Here is an 18,099-nt window from a genome sequence, read left to right as displayed (position 1 = left end):
TCATCCCTCTCTACAACTGCCTGACAGGAAGACAGAGCCAGGAGGAGACTGGTCTCTGCTCCCAAGGAACAAGAGGAAATGGCCTCAAGCTGCAGTAGGGGAGGTTTAGATGGAGATGAGGAACAATTCCTTCCCCAAAGGGTGCTCAGGCATTGAAACAGGCTGCCCAGGGCAGTGTTGGAGTCACTGTCCCTGGAAGTGTTCACACGCTGTGTAGACGAGGCCCTCAGTGACATGGGTTAGTGGCGGCCTTTAGCTGTGCTAGGGGAATAGTTGGACTTGATGACCCTAAGGGCCTTTTCCAACCTGGTTGATTCAATGATTCTATGAATTCCAGAAAGTCTGTTCCTGACACCTATTGGACATGGGACCCAGAGGCTCACAAAATTAATATCAGCGATTCAGCCCTGAGTTTTTACACGTGTATTTGCATCTGGTATTAACAACTTCTCAAAGAAATTCCCAGTCTTTCTGAGGACTGTACTTCTTAAAGAATAAATGGGGGGAAAAAAAAAGGAAGAGAATATAAAATGGGAAGAAATTGTTAATCTACAGATAAGTACCCTGGGGAGGGCTGCTTCCCCACCAGGATTTCAAATTTAAATACCAGTGTTTCTATGCATTCGTTGTTTGGATACATAGAGCTCAATAGAAAACCCACTGAAGTTAGCCCCTTTTGCTTCACAGTGAACAAAAACTATCACTACCTGTCATCTCCCATGTCTGGGTAGTCACAGGCATTCAAGCATCAGGAAATAAACTGCAATAAATCATGAAGTTAGCTTAAAATCCACTTGATTTCCTAAATTCCAAGCACTATAAAGGGAAGTGGGATTGTCTGGATATTTCTGGTTTCAATTCTTATTCTTTTTGAGTTCAAGTGCTAACATTTTAAGTTGCTCTGCACAAGGCTGAGGACTAGCCCTTTCTTTAGTAGATCTGGACGTCTAACAGGCCAGCTTCCTGTGGGTGTAAGAGCTGCATTACCACTCAGTTAAGCTGCATACAACTGTTTCTGTTTCCAGGATTGCACATTTTGGCATTAGAGACCTGGGATCCTGCAAAGATTTATTATAACCCCCTTGTTCACTTCGATCGCTCTAAATGGTTTGATCTGAATTTCTCCTTGGGGATTTCTCACAGGGCATAAATTCAGTCTCTGCAGGAGCAGTGTCAGGGAGCAGCAGGCACAGGGCTGTGCCATGACCCACAGATGACCCAGCACAAGCTATGCCTTCACTGACAGGATGCAGTCCTGCAGGGCCTGACCATGGGGCAGAGGCAGGTGGTCATAGCAATGAATACCATCAACAGCCTCAGATGAGGCAAAGTCATCGGCCAGTTCCAGGGTCCATCCATAAGACAAGGGCAAGAGCTTAAGCACCACAATATGGGTCTGTCCAGAAGGACCTTGACAGCTATGGGCTTCAAGGGAAGGATCAGGTGCAGTTCTGATCCCATGAAAACAAAAGAAAATTGCTGCCATTGACTTCCATGAGGTGAGGATCCACCTGATCTCTTTCTTTTCCAGGTCCTGGGACATGCACCTCAAACACCCTTAGGTCAACTATGAAATAAATAGATAAGAATGATAAAAGTTAACCAAAGCCATACAGCATTCAAAGCACCACACAGTCACTGCTGTTATGGATATTAGCACTGTATCAACCACTAACAAAATAAAAATGACTGTTGTGTTTCTGCCCAGCACTGGAAGGTTTTGAAGCTTTTTTTCTAAGGCTAGCTGCTAACAGTGCCATGGGAGTGCTCACACACTGCCGTTTCATTGCAAGGCTAATATTGAAAAACAGTAAAAATCTGCATTTATAAAGAGCTATAAAGGCTAAGGAAAAGATTCCTCTTGTGTCTGGCAGGTTTTGGCTCAAGCAGGGGATGCAGTTTTCATGCGCGAGAGTGATGTTGCCCTCTGCTGGCTAATCCACAAGCAGAGCAAAGACTTCGCTCTTAGGAGTCTCCACAGATTCAAGCAGAAGCAGCCCACACTTCCTGATAGCAGAATCATTGCAAATACCATGTGATTTATCTTTGCTGCACCCCAAGGAGGAAGGAGCACACTGTTAGCCTCTTGTTACAAGTGAAGAGACAGGAGGCACGGGAAAGATGCAGTTTCAGTCCTCATGTCTTTGTTGAATACAGTCCATTGACTTCCAGTGCAGAATCAGCCCCATCCAGCTCTCTCAAGGTCATGTAGAACATCTGTAGGCAAGTTAAATAAAAAGGAAAAAAAAAAACCAAAACAGAGACTCTATGTTTCATGACTCTCAAGTTTTAACCACAAGATTGAGAGAAAAAGACAATCCCTCAAGTATTTCCATTTAGTCCTTAAAACCTCTAGACACCAATTACATAGTGCAGGCTATGTCAACATTAATTCTCACCTATATTCATTTATTTGGTTTTCCTCCTTTCATGGAATCAGATTTAATTTTTTCTTAAGTAACAGATAAATTACCAGTGTCTATATTATCAGCACCCTATTAAGAGCAGGAATCCAGCTCGATGCCACTGGGACATTGTAACATTCCTATCTCATCAGCCATCAGACTAGGGTCTAGGGAGTGAAATTTATCAAATGCCATTGTACAGTGTATCTGGAAGGATGATAAACATGATTAAAATTCATTTCACCAACACAATTGCTCATATGTATTTGATGTCCTTTTCCTTGGAATGGTTAGACAAATTGCACAGTTCCCTAAAATGAAATTTGCTCTCGGATTTTATACAACGTGCCCTGATAATACAAATCAATATTTTGACAAAACACATTTTTGCCTGAAGATGAAGTATAATGTGGGATGAAATACATTTAAGTGCTTTATAATTTATCCTGAGAGCACAATGCATTTGACCAAATGTCATATATCATTCCATAGAAAACTAGGGGGAATATATAATCTCTACTCCTTTAAGAAGCAACTGCCTTGAGAGAGTCCGCAATTAAACACTTACCATTCAGAAAACATTTCAAATAAAGGATCTGTGTGCAACCTCTGACAGACATTTGTTGTTCTACACAATTTAACTGCAAGATCACAGGGTGTTTTGCAGTATCATGTTCTCTAATTCCTTTCATTTTTAAGACAGAGTACATTATCTTCTGTTTGTTAACTTACTTTTGCCATGGACTCCATAAAGCTTATTTACACATACATATAAGGTAAGTATAGGATAAGGGGACTAAAAAGACCCCCAAAAGTTTCTGTGGACTTTTCACATGCTGTGTGACTCTTATCCAACATCTGTAATGAATGAGATGTTTTCCTCTGGAATTGCCATGTCCTAGACCCATTTGGCTATTCACTCTCCAAGTGCCTCTCCCTGTGGAGCCCAGAGGGAGTAAAAATTTCACAGGCAGCAGTGGCATAGATAGAAATGTAAAAGCTGGTAACTTAACACATGCCAGTTCCTAAATCCAGTGCAGCACAAAGGCATCAAGAACATTTAGGAGCCCGATTCTCTTTCATTTCACAGGGGCATACAACAACCTATGGGTCTTAGTGGGTCATGACATCAGGTATTATCTGATGGTAAGGCAAATACAAGGGTAGGGATTTAACGTTTGGCTGAAATACGAATCAGTTGAGGTAGTACTTAATGGGAAGACTCTGTCACTCACCAGTCAAGACTCACCAATACACTAAATAAAACAAGCCATGTATTTTCATAAAACCACAGAATGGTTTGGGTTGGAAGGGACCTTAAAGCTCATCCAGTTCCAGTCCTCGCCACAGGCAGGGACACCTTCCACTAAAGCAGGCTGCTCCAAGCCCCATCCAGCCTGGCCTTGAACACTGCCAGTGATAGGGCAGCCACAGCTTCTCTGGGCACCCTGTGCCAGCATCTCAGCACCCTCACAGGGAAGAACTTCTGCCTAAGAGCTCATCTCAATCTCTCCTCAGTCAGGTTAAAGCCATTCCCCTTGGCCTGTCCCTACAGGCCCTTGTAAAAAGTCCCACTCCAGATTTTTTGTTGGCCCCTTTGGGTATTGGAAGACTGTTGTAAGTTCTCCTCGGAGCCTTCTCTTCTCCAGACTGAACCAGACCAGTTCTCTCAGCCTGTCTCCAGAGCAGAACTGCTCCAGCCCTAGCAGCATCACTGTGGCCTCCTCTGGACTCACTCCAATAGCACCACGTCCCTCTTGTGTTGTGGGCCCCAGAGCCCCACTTACTTTTTTGCTTATTAAGGTTTGCTCTATGTAATAACATGTCTTACGGCATTCTCATTTACTGCTCTCTTGACCAAAACAGCCTGGCCTTTAGACTTTACAAGGAGTTTATCAGAATTCAGGACCCAAGTGCCCAGACCGTGATCATTACACATGAATTGTTTTCACCAAGGCCAAGATATGAGCATGTTCAGGCAGTACACAAAGATCTGTTGCTAAAACATTTCCCACTCAAAATGCAGTTGTTCTCCAGTTAGGAAGTAATCACTGAAAAGCAGACCCCTACAGATGACACACTGAATTTTATGTTCACAGAAGGTTAATATATTTTCCATCCACAGCGGAACTGTTTGTAATTTACAGGCAAAAATTCAGCCCTGGTGTAAGCAAGTGCAATTCTTATTGATCTCAATAGGAGATGCACTGATTTATAGCGGGGCTGGTTTGGCATCACATCTGTTTAGCACTAGAATGAACAGTATTACAAGGCAGGGCATAGGTGCAGCACACGTCAAAAGCTTTTGCATGTGAAGATTAAAATAGCCTGTCTCCACAATAGCAACTCTTTTGGGCTGGAGAACACAAAATGTGCCAATACGATTGCATAATGCTTTGCATGTCTCGGGGTTCGCTACTCTGAATAGTTCCATCCTGAATGGCTGCTTAATATCTCTGTTACAGTTACTGTATAGATCCTCTATCTAGCAGCAGCTGCAGAGCTCTGCTCAATAGATGAGCCCTGTATTCACTCTCAAAAGCACAAGCCTGTAGAAGAGACTGAGGCAGAGCTTCACGTGAAGAGCCCTGTGGCTTACGCTGGTTTGGTTTAAAGAAAAACACATTTTTTACACATTTGGTTTCCATTTGTTTGAAACAGTTTTGTAGCCTAGTAAAAAGACCTATAGTTTCATAAAAGGAAGTTAACTGGTTGTCTTTGGGCAGTAAGTGACTTTTTCATTTATTACTGGGTTACTCTAAGGGCATTAACTACAGAGCCCATGGGCTCTGTTATAGAACTGATTTGGTTTGCTTTATTTTGGTTTTAATTACGCTGTGTTTTATTTATATAAAAAAAATAAATCCCTAAACAAACAATCACCAGTGTGAAAATACTGTATCTGGGGCCTTTTGTATTACACTGCTTGTGGCCTGGCTTGTAAACCATCACATTGTCCACTGCCTGTCTGCCTCCTGGCTGGCTGCAAACTTACCCAGCAGGTTCACGGTGCTGGTGTTCCAGGTCAAGCTCTCCTTCCAGCAGCAGGAAGGGATCTAACCAATACACTTTCACCTTTCAACAGAAAGAAATCTGGCAGCCTGATCTCACCCTCCAGCCCTCAGACCCAAGGGGAAGGCAATCTGTCTCAGCTTGTGTTTTGGCAGGGGGACAGGAAGGGAAGTAACCTGTCCGCTTCTGCCTACCCACTGATAACATACAGACCTCAGGATGGCCATAACTTACCCAGTTAGCCACAGTGCCTGCCAGCCTCAAAATACACTCTAAAGACTTATCTGAACTAGATGATCACAGCACACAGCTCAGGAGTAAAACACAGGCACAAGGAAACACATATGTATGTATGTTTACATTACTGTCTTCTTCAAGACAGCACGAGCAAGCCACTGTGTATAAGCATAAAACATTGGCAGCCATCGTTCACCTCATAGGTATGATACAGAATAACAATTATATTGAAAGCTTAATTTCCAGGAACCTAGCCTGTTCCTTCCTTTTTTTGATTAGACTTTTCCATATAATGTATACTACCTCAGTGAATCCACTTCAAAGTTATGACTAGAGTGACTACTCAGTGTTGAGCTGTGTTAATTCAACTGTACATCAAGGGACAAATTAAGATGAGGACACAGTCCAGATAAGTAGAGTAACAGCCCTGGAAAAGTACATGAAAAGCTGAATGCTTTGCTCAAACACATAACCTATAAGAACACAAAGAGATGGAAGAAAGGGCAAAGTCACCCAGGGTCTCTTTAACAGGCACTTTAGCCATTGAATCCACAGTCATGGATCTTTTTGCTCCTACCTAATACCATGCATTTTTTGGTGCTACCTTCTCAAATCCTGTCCTACCAGGCAGCATCACTGTCACATCTTCTCCCAGAAGCATTCAAGGAAGCTAAAGGGATTTAGTTCCTAAGCAAAACTCAGGCCAGCCTGTGAGTCACACTGGAGTTGAGTTTGGAGGAGCGCTGTAGTAATATGGGAGAACTGTACAAACCCTGGAGCTATTCTCAGCTATACCGTGATGTTTACAAAACAAAGGCATTTTGAAGACTGGATTTTATCCTGGACTATGGGAGGCAGTGGAAAGGGTCAGAAAGGACAGAAGAGAGACATTTTAGGTAAGAAATCGAGGATATGTTTGCCTTAGTTTTGGTTGCCTTTTTCTTTCAGCTAACTAAACAGGCAGAAGGCATATGAAACTCACACCCAAAATCTGAGACCCCATCAAGTAAACAAGCTACCAGAAGGCAGATTATCCTTGATATTTCCATGGGGAAAAGAAGGGACAGAGGATTCTTAGTTGGTTACCAGAGGGAGGGACCCCAAACCTACTCTAACTTGTACAGTATACCCAGGATGATAGAACACGCAGTAAACTCTAGAAATCCTCAAATGAATAGCAGTGGAGCCCCAAAATTTCAGCAACAGTAAACGTATGCAACTAAGGCAATCAGCTCCTCCGGACATTTGGGGCTGTTACGGGTAGGTTAAAAATTGAGCACCTAAGACATTACAAGGAACACACAAAATATCTGAAAAGGTCATTTGGCTTCAGTATACTACAGGTTGGTCTTGCTCAGAGCAAAGTATTCATCATGTGGATCTGAGGGAAATTCCTGTTATACTAAAGGGTCTGCTTCTTGTCCTGTCAAAGACAGGAGCAAACCTCACTGGCTTCAGCCAAGCAAGAGCAAGGATAATAGCTGCAGGCTTCCTTAAAGCATAGGAAGGTTTTGCTGCGAGTGGAAATCAGGACATGCTACATGATACACTGAACATGGCACAAAAAGGGGGCTTGCTTTGCAGAGCAATGGAAGACTTTATTTTGTAGGGACCAAGTTCCGTATCTGATGTGTCCAGTCAGAGTTTTAAGAAAACTCTCACACATGCATGTCAGCTATTGAATGATATTGTTTAGGGGTAGAAACTGCGAGCTGTTAGTCTTTAAAGACTAGGCAGACAGACAAGAAATTCCACCCAGTGATTTATAAGCAGGTGGAAGAGAAAGTGGAAACTTCTGTGAATCTTGGTCGTGATCCAGTTCAGAGCCTTATTTTGATGGAGGGCTCCCTCTTCTGGGCTTGGATTGAAGCAGTTTTCCTGAAGTCCAAACCAGTTGTTTTCTTCCAGTGCAATTGAAAGATGGTTTCAACTAGAAAACCAACCAGGGAGACCGCCTCTGTGTGCTCTCATGGCCCAACAGTCACTCCCCACACTGCGTATACTGAGGGATCTGGGCTTTGGGCAGCACATCCAACTGCACCTGCCCCACAGGCCTGCTACAGATGCCACCAAGTTTCTAGTTTTAAATGTGAATATTTAAGTTAAGACATTACAAGCACATCGGTGAGGGTTTGCTCTAGCTCGTGATTCCTTTTCTTTGCTTACTAAATACAAGGTTTGGAGAGTAGCATCAGTAAGAAACAGCCTCAGTGCTGATAATTCCTGGGAACTCTACTTCAGGACAACAGTGACGTCAAGTTAAGCAGCTCAAGAAGAAAAATATCTATTTGGCTGGAAGTTCTCCAGTGACATGAAAAATAACCTTTTAGTCTCTTATACAAATCAAAATAGACTTACATGAAAAATCCTCCCTAATCTGTGGGGAATTTCCTCCCCCATAGGAATTCCTTCTGCAAACAGATACTTCCTGAAAAGCAGGTGGGACTGCTAGAAACTGAAACTGCAGCTTTGAGTCATTTACAGTTTTAAACAAGAACAACCTGCCTCAGTGAAGATTTCCCCTTAATACACCCAGAGGTTTATACCCCAGAGCAAATGCATCCGTAAGGCTGTGCTACAGATTGCTATCATGGCCAGAGGAGAATTCATTATTTCAGAATAGGATAGGAATGCAAGCACAAGTCAGAGTTTTGCTGAAAATTAAACAGTGGTAATAATAATACATAGTGCTTTGCGGCCTGAAAAAGAGTCACATCTCTCTGGTTTTAGAGAATGGATGCAACTATGCATTTTGTTTAAATGGAGTAATAATCCAATTTGAAGTAAATAGTTTACATTTAGCTATGAGGATGTGACAAAACCTGTACACCCCTTTAGCCGAGAATCATACACTGTTCTAGATATAGGCAGGCTTTTGCCTCCTAACTTTGCTGCTGCCCACAAAACAGCATTCACCCACTCCAGCTATTTCTTGGCTTTTTTTACCCCTGCAGGTTAGCAAATATCAATCATAGAATCAACCAGGTTGGAAAAGACCTTTAAGATCATCAAGTCAAACCTTTACCCCAGCACTGCCAAGGCCACCACTAACCCATGGCACTGAGGGCCTCGTCTACACGGCACGTGAACACTTCCAGAGACGGTGACTCCAGCACTGCCCTGGGTAGCCTGTTCCAATGCCTGAGCACCCTCTGGGGAAGACATTTCTCCTAATATCCTAGTCTAAACTTCCCCTACTGCAGCTTGAGGCCGTTTCCTCTTGTCACTTGTTACCTGGGAGCAGAGACCATCCACCTCCTGGCTCCATCCTCCTGTCAGGCAGTTGTAGAGAGCGATAAGGTCCCACATTGAGCCTTCTCTTCTCCATACTCTAAAGACCCAGAGTTCCCTCAGCATTTGAAGAGATGAGGTGTGTAAAAAGCACAAGTTAAAACAAGCAAGCTGCTTAATCGAGCAGCAGACTGGATGGGGAGCCTGGAACAGAGCATGGGCTTCTTGGGAACAAGCTCAGTGCTCTCTGCAGAGGCACAACTGTCACAGAAGGGGTAATTATAAAGCATCCACAGGAACACAGCTACTTCAAGCTTGTGCAGAAATCAGTGTTTGGGGTAAAAGGTCCCCACAGTTTCCAGTACTGTGAAAAATACAGCCAAGAACTATAAGCAGAGTTCCTAACTTCCAACTAATGTTATTACTGTTAATACAAATGTTTTTCCCTTCTGCTGAACTGGACAGCTATAACTTTGGAATGAATTGCCCTGTAGGATTGGGGAGGTTGGAGTAGTACTGTATGATTTTTTAATTGCTATTGTCATAGTAATGTGGAAGGAGAAGAGTTGTGCTGGATTCCAAATTCCTATTACTTAGCTTTGCCAGGAGAAAGATCAGAGCAAATTTGAGCAGTGTTGTAAGAACACGGCTCTTGATTCTGAGAGAACAATTAAACAAATTAAACACCCTGCTGTTTTCTTACTACTGTGCTGCAAATGAAGAAGTTCCCCACAACTGGCCAAGGCCCCACTCTGGCAGTGTTCAAAGCCAGGTTGGACAGAGTCTTGGGCAACCTGGTCTAGTGTGAGGTGTCCCCGCCCATGGCAGGGGGTTGGAACCAGACGATCTTGAGGTGCTTTCCAACCCAAACCATTCTGTGATTCTGTGTTGGCTTCAGTATTCATTTGTTCTACAAATCTGTTGAAAATGTCTGGAGTTTCACATTTCCCCTGGTACTTCAGAGGAAGAAAAAAGGGATTCATCATTTCCCAGCACAGGCAGGATTCACAGGGTTTTAAGCATGTCAAGTAATTGATGCTGTCCAAAAAAAAGGTAGAAATCAGGGCAACACACAAACTACACCTCACCTCTGAGTGCAAGCTACAGCTAGCTACGGTACTTAGCTCCTAATCCTTTGTTGCTAACAAAGCATAACAGATGCAGCCAAGTTTGAACCCAAGTGTCAGGGCTGAGCCATGACACATTGACTCATCGTGTTGCCTAAAGTATCATCCTTATAAACAGCTTTAGACTGTCTTTTATGTGCATCTGACCAAGTGTAATGGAGTGTCAGCAGAGCCAAAGCAAACAGCATGGTCTTCTATTAAAGCAATCACATACCCAGATGCCAAACCCAGCACTGTGAGACCTCATGCGAATCTGAGAGTCCCTGGGGAATTTGGGGTTGATGAGAAATACATATAAATATTATAATGTGTGACAGATAGAATCTTGCTTCAATATTTGCTGCTTTATTTAAGAGGAAAGGTACCTATTTTGTTCAGCCCCACAGTCTGCAAGTTACAAGATAAAAGGAGCTCTCAGCAGGAGCAAACTGCAAAACGTATTTGAAAATAAATTCGTAATGACAACTGGCATTAAAGAATTTATTTTCAAATGCACTTCGCAGCCTGTTCATGCTGAGGGGTGCTTTTATCTTCTGAACTGGATGCTGCTGGGCTAAGCAGAGAGAAAGAGTTTCCTCTTAACTCTTTCGGTACCACACAAACAGCAGAATCCATCAGGATTTTCTGATCAAGGAATTCTACCTGTGTTAGGCAAACATTGCATTACACGGGCTCAGTTTCTAGTCCCAGGAAAAGCAGCAGATGAGCACAGCTCTCCTAACCGACCATATGACACTGACTTCTAAGTCAAACAGTATTTCTTCCTTAATATAGTCTCAACATCTTTTCTCCACAGACTGCTGTGCTAACAGCGCCTTTCTGGTTAGCCACAAATTACAACAGCTTTACCTACTGACTAGCAAGCACACTGGAGGACCAGAATTTCCCGTCTCCCAGGTGGGAGTCAGCCTCTTGCATTACAAATACCTCCTTTGTTGACAAGGGTAAGGCAAGCTCTGCTCCCATTTCTGGCATCCATTCTGCTTTGTGTGCCTCATTCCGTTGCTTTTAAGGTCAGAAGACAAAGCCAGATTGCTGCTGAACAACATGGTCCATCCTCTACATCTCAGCCTTGCTGCAGTCATTACTATCCTTTCCCTTTGGGCATTCACACAGCTGCACAGTGAGCCAGGATGGAAAACAAATCCAGCAGAAATCAACCTTTTTGTTCTGAATCCTTCTTCAGCAAAGTAGTTCCCCTGGCTTGTCTGACTACATGGCCAGATAAATGTCACAGAGGTAAAAGTTAGAGGCTGGGAACAAGAAGTCATTCATAGGGATCTGCTGGAGACCTACTCGAAGCATGTGAATTTATGCTGGATTTAAAAAGTAAGTGCAGAAACACAGACTAAAATATGAGCATAAGAGAAGCTTCGATATCACATTCTCAGAGCATAAAGACAGTTGGGATGTGGAGGAAAACACATTACTTGGAAGTATGAACCACCAGGAGGCTGCTCCACGGTGCAAACCTGCCCATTATTTTCATTCCTGGCCTCCTGCTGTTCAATAGGGAAACTAAGGTAACCAAACAGAGAACAAGAAGGGCCCTTCAGAGAGACAAACCTTTTTGATGTCACTAGAGTTGAGATCAGGCTGAAAAACGTAACCCTGCCTCTGTGAAAACTCCATTCCTCTTCTTCTGTGGGCAGAACGGGGATAAAGAGAAATCATCGGAGTACAGGATGTAACTAATAAAAATTACAGGAGGAGGAAAGTCTACAACATTCATTTTTGGCCAGATTGCTCTGTCTCAGGGAGGGGGGCAGGTGGGGGGGAAGCCAGAACAGGTATTTGCATCCAAATTTTTGCTCCCAGTTATCCCCCATCAGATCACATACTCCCTTTCATACACCCATACACCTAGTGTGTCTCATCTTAAAAAGCATTTGTTCTTTGTTCACTATTCCCCTCTGAAGGCTCTGCAAAACTGTCTTCCTTTCCCAGTCTAAATGTGCATAAAGCCTTTCGTCCCCATATTAACACCTAAAGCAGCAGTTCAACTGTGGCATTTACCCCCCTGACATGTTCATGAGTTGGCAGAACAGGTCACCTCCTGCCTTGTATTTGTTCGGCTGAACAAGCCAGCCTCTTCTAGTCCGTTATCACAAGACAGACTCTTCAAGCCCATGATTTACCTATTGCCTTAGCATGGCCTTTCTGGTAAACATCCCAAAACGATGGTCATTGACATCTTTACTGAAACATCCCTCCTCTCCCTAAAAGAAAAAATCTTTCTTGGAATTCAGTACAAATCAGGACAGTGATCTGAAGATGGGTGACCTGCCTATCACCAGAATATCTTGATGAGAAGGTTATTCACTCATGTGCCAATAGTGGCAAAGCAACCCTGTTCTTCCAAGGGGCTCACTATGGACAGACAATGTTTCACAAAACATGTATTGAATATGTGTGAGCTATCCCTGACTGTTTAAACATCCTTCAAACCCATCACAAAGATAAACAGCACATACCAGAACTACAGGCTGAGCAGGACCCATGGATATCCAAGTCCACATCTAAAAGAATAATCAAGATGCTAAAGAAAGCTCTTGCTTGATCCAGCAGCTGCTGTGATAAAGTGCTGTTGATATGGAAAACATGATGTTATCAAGTTGGAGAAAAGGCAGTTACCAAAAAGGTATTCAAAAGAACCAAAAATGCTGGATGAACCCAATTTACTGGTGTGATATTTACTTTAAGAGAAGCATACTGCTTTGCTCACCAAGATTAAAAAAGGCAGAAAATAGGAGCTCTCCTCACAGCTGCTCTTACTGAGGTTGATAACACGGCTTCCACTAGCTTTAGTAATGCTGATTCCTAAAACACGGAAAACAATTCATAATAGAGCATACTTCCCTGATACAATTAAGATCATCCTGTGCACAAAATCCATTACTTTATTATGCTACTCACAAGCCATTTTTAAAGCACACAGTGTATTTCTGAGCAACATTTCTGCTTTTCCTCTCATGAGTGGGGCTGCTATTCCTACAGGCAGTGTTGCTGTAGCTGTATTAATATTGCCACCACTTGGGGGGGTCATACAACCCCCCCCCAAAATATGAAGAGAATCTTGAAACATTCTGAACAACTGACAGAAGAAAACAACAACATCATTTTGCAGCTTTCACATTCGACTGAGCTGTGTTCTCCATGGCTCCTGCTGAAGAGCTGAAGTGCCCTTGCATAAGCACTCTCCCATTCTCTCATGACCTGCAGGAACTAGGGTACTACAGTGAACACCCCTTACAGAGCAGGTGAGCTCTGGTATCTGTGCCACTATGGCACGTGTTTTTCCATAAATCCTTCCTTACATGAAGCACTCCATTTCAGAAAGGCTCCCAACGCTGGTGGAGAAGCCATGGCATTACGGGGTCAGATATGCTGCTGGGTAAGCCAAAGATCTCAAGGGTTGAGTAGGGTCACATTATCTCTGAGTAAGCATTTTGCCCTCTGGCAGAAAGCTGAGAGACTGAAGTTTTACAGATAAGAAAATACTTTCATCCACTCCATCCTGGCAAAGTTCAGGTGAGCTCCTTCCATCCTGAAGGGAGACTAAGGCTGTCTTATGGAACAGTGGCAAACATGCAAACAGTGGCAGGAGAAACAGATACAGAAAGGAAAGACCTAAAGGACATGATGCTGTTGAGAGATGAAATGACATGGAAGAAGAATACAAAGTGGAGCATGGAAATTATCATGTTGATAAAAGCCGGAAAAATACCCAAGCCTTCATCTCCTACTAAACATGCTACCAAATCCATGCATCAACTAACCCCATTTGCCTGCCTTTCCCCAGCAGAATACCACTACAAACTGCACATCCATTTTCATAGAATTGCAGACTGGTTTGGGTTGGATGGTACCTTAAAGCTCATCCAGTTCCAACCCCCTGCCATGGGTAGGGACACCTTCCACTACAGCAGGTTGCTCCAAGCCCCGTCCAACCTGATCTTGAACACTGCCAGGGATGGGGCAGCCATAACTTCATATATTACACTGGACTTCAGGGAGGAAAAAAAAAAGTGGTCGAGTCCCAGGTAGTGCTGAAAGTCAGGCCTGAATCACAAAACATGATTTCAAACAGTTATATTTAGATCTTTTGATATGTAACTCAGCCTATCCATAGCTGTATGAAAACCATCCTGACTGTATTTTTTCCCCATCTTCTCCAGAGAAGGTCAAGATGTGCCTCATTAACAAACCAAACTGACAAAAATCATTCACTCCATGAAGCCAGCTTGAACATTGAGCACTTGGTCCACGTAACTCTTCTTTCTGTGGAATTTGACTGTGAAGAAACAGAATCTCTGACTTTTTCTCCCAAGCTAATCCCCATGAAAAGGGAGAAAACTCTTTGCAAAGTACAAATAAAGTCCCAGAAGGGACACTACCACTGATCCTTTTCCCAGAGCATAAATAGTTATATCTGACATAACATGCCTTAGGGCACCTAGAACCCTCAGCTCACAAGAGAAGAATGAAGTAGTCTCAGCATCCTTCACCTTTCCAGAAAATCTGGTCCTTGCTGCTAACAAAAAAATAGCTTGTTTTCCAAACAGGAGTTTCTGTGTTGTGCAATCTGATTTCACAGGTCTCCAGCATTGAGTCTACTTCTGTAAATTAAACTATTTCCCAATTGACCTCCTTTGGTAAGACTGCAAAGCTAAAAATTGTTCTGCCTAAAAAGATTCTGCAGCTACATTAAGTTTTAAGTGTTCCGCAACTATTTCAGATACCCAAATTAGGATCCACAGCTTTCCCTGCTACACTAGTCCAACAAAGGATACTAGGCAATATGTTTAACATAACCCAGTCCAACCAAGGATCCACCTAGCCTAGTGCTCTGTTTGCAAAGGTGGCCATAAGCTGGTGCCCAGAGAAAGGTAAGAATTTACAAGTCTTTATACAATATGCACATAAAACACAAAGAATATGTCAATCTCTGACACTCTCTCACTTTCCATCTATTTATGAAGGTTACAAAAGCCAAGCTTGACTGTGGTAGCCAGAGGAAGGACGAGAGAGAACAGGTGTAAGTTGAAACAAGGGAAGTTCAGATTGACTATAAGGAAACACCTTTTCACCATGAGGACTATCAAGCATCAGAGCAGGCTGCCCAGGCAGGTTGTCAGGCTCTGTCCCTGGAGGCTTTCAACAAAAGGCTGAATAAATCTCTGACTAAACTGGCGGGAGTTGGTGTGACCCTGCTTTCTGCAAGATACTGGAACTAGAGACCTCCCGAGACCCATTCCAGGCTGATTTATGCTATGATCCTATGTTTCATCTGAGGATCACACATGCTGGATGTTGCTTCCATGTATTTAGTTACCATCAATTTTACCTGCAGTCTTCTCTTGAGCCTGTGTGAACTTCTGACAACTAGTTCCTGCACCACCTGACTGTCCCTTGCTTTGATCCTAGCTCCACTGAACTTCATCACCCTTGCTTGCTTTGAGCTGAAAGAAATGTAACAAACATCAGCAGGGGAGGAAAGAAATTAAATTTTTAAAGCTATTTTAGTATCTTTTATCACAGTATTCTTACTTCATGAAAACACTTTTAATAAATACCTTGCACTACATGCCCCAATTTGGAGGTGAGGGAGGCTACATATCACAGCTTGCTTCAGTTACTTGCTATCAAAACCTCTTAACACCGCGTCCGCTTGCACAGCACGCACCTTTGGAATACTAGCATTGGATTGTTAAAATGCAGAAGAAGCTTTCACCTCCAGGTACTGCACAGGCACAGAACTGTAAGAAGAACTGCCTGTCTTACACCTACCAGAGTTCCAGGTGAGAGTCTCCATATCAATCAAGACACCTGGACTAAATGGGTACAGAGAAAGAAAGAAGTCCCTTCACAGAGATGGGGTAAGACAGTATCATCACAACCTATCCTGCCCCAGGGATTAGCAGACAGTTTCAATCACTGCCAGGTTTCTGTCAGGTATCCTCCAAAACTCTAATGCAGTTAAGGCAGAATTCACTTTTATTCTCCTGACTAAAGATGTTCTGTGGACGCTTGCACAGCTTCTGCATACGAGCGAGCTGAACACAGCTTATCGACAGGTTGTACAAATATCTCTGGTGTGCTGCCACCTCCTGCATTTTAACGGTGAGACCAACCGTCTTCCACTACCCCACAGAGGAACTGGTGATCCATCTCCATAGTATTAAAGTCATATTTGCTTCTCCATAGGAGTCCAATATCAATACATAACCTGGACAATTGAGAGTCAAGAGAACACAAGGCTAAGAGGAGCCATTTGATAATCATACCTACAGGTTTTTTAATCCATCGGGGTTTTTTATACCACTCAGCTCCCTCATAGTCCCTGATTTCTACCTAAACCATTTGTTTTGTTTTGGCATCAAGCCAGTCTCTGGTTATGCCTCTGCCCATGCCATTAATGACTGCTTTAGGACCTTGCATTCTCCTCTTCCCCCCACCCCCCCAGTAAAACTACAAGCCATAAGTCACTCCTCCATCCTTCTTTTTAATAAAATACACAAATTTCGCATCTGAAAGGATTTCTCCCTTCATAGAGAGGGATTTTTTTCCACCAATAAACATTTATGGTTCATTTCTTTACCCTCTCTAGCTTAGTTACATTCTATAATGGATGTTAACATCTGGACTGAGGGACACATTCAGGAACTTGGGGAAGGAAAGAGTTGTTTCCCAGGATGCAGCCTCCACTGCTTCAGTATGGCTTTTATTCCTTTAACCTGTACATGTAACTTGCCTTGTTGGCTGGAGTCTATTGAAAATAATGTAGCTAAATGCAATAAACCTGTAACACACCTCTGTCCTCACCATTACTTACTCTTCAGGAATCTTCATTTCTTAGTTCTTTCAGCAATGTTAACTATTTACTTGCAGATCACTGAAGATGTTGAATAGTGCCAGGGTCTGTACTGATTCTAAACAAAACCAACAGAAAACTAAACCAGAAAATCCAAGCCACACAAAAGCCCAAACAGGGAGAACTCCTACTCAAAATTTGTACCTTCATTACTGCTCTTTGAGATTTCTCCTTAACAACTCTAAACAGCAGTGAAAAACAAGTGAATGTAACATCTAACCTGCAACCCTGCTTTAAAATGCTCAGATTCACTTACATTTGTTAGAAACAAACAGGAGAGACCTGGGAAGAGCAAGATGGGCCACTCTGCCCAGTGAGCCTCATGAGAAGGGAAGATAAATCAGAAACAAACTTGAGATCCACTAAGGGAGTAACACAACAATTCCTCTTTCCTTGCACAGTAATAACTCAGTGGTCTAGTGTGAGGCATCCCTGCCCATAGAGAGGGGTTGGAACTAGATAATCTTAAGGTCCTTTCCAACCCAAACCATTCTGTGATTCTATGATTCTATGTTTGCTCTTTTTTTCACAACTGGCAGGCCCACCACCTCATAAAAACAATTGTGTGTTAGAAAAACACTTTCAAGAGCGAAAAACAAGAGTTCTTAGTCTATACTGAAGAATGTTGCTCATTGCAGATAGTTACCTTCAGGTTTCTGACCCGTGCATCGTGCTGTTACCTCTTACAAGTGAGTGAGCGGCAAATTCTTCCATTCACATTTGAAAAAAACAGAAAAGATGTTACACATCAACCTTCAACTGAAACTCGTAACACAGGAGAAACCCTCTGCAGCAGCCACGTATCTGTAGGTGTTTGTGGACATCAGTGTTTCTTTTTCACCTCAAGAAAAAAGGAAACCCCTTCTGTTGCAACATAAGAAGCTTGATTAGAGGAATAATGCCTCAGGCAAACCCTAGAGGTAAAAGCAACTTGAAAGAAACACTACACTGAAAAACTCAGTTGATGCAATATTAAACAAGTGAAATCAGGGAAACGGGGTGGGGGGAGGAATCCTGAGAGCCAGACTCTGAATTCCTTTACATTGACTTGACATTAACCCAATTCTGCTAATTATTGCAGGATTGCTACTTACAGCAATTACAGCACTCAATCATATGAACGTAACATACAGAACCAGGCCCACAGTTCTGTTTTCATCACAGAGTTGAACACACAGACCTGAGGTCCACTGCTCCCCTGGCAGACCCCAAA

General features: G+C 42.9%; 1 protein-coding gene across 1 annotated transcript in view; it reads right to left on the bottom strand.

Annotated features, from left to right (window-relative positions):
• Window positions 1-408: 408 nt before the first annotated feature.
• The window catches only part of CUNH7orf25 (chromosome unknown C7orf25 homolog), a 28,725-nt gene continuing 11,034 nt past the window's right edge, over window positions 409-18,099 (bottom strand). The window contains exon 4 of the transcript XR_009745356.1: window positions 409-2,217. The gene's annotated coding sequence lies outside the window, so the exon portion shown is untranslated. The remainder of the gene's footprint in view (window positions 2,218-18,099) is intronic.

The sequence above is a fragment of the Pezoporus flaviventris genome, unplaced genomic scaffold (assembly GCF_033815535.1).
Source record: "Pezoporus flaviventris isolate CSIRO_AGI_PZ_B2104156 unplaced genomic scaffold, CSIRO_AGI_Pfla_v1 ptg000037l, whole genome shotgun sequence".
NCBI lineage: Eukaryota > Metazoa > Chordata > Aves > Psittaciformes > Psittacidae > Pezoporus > Pezoporus flaviventris.
This window is presented reverse-complemented; position numbering and strand designations above follow the sequence as displayed.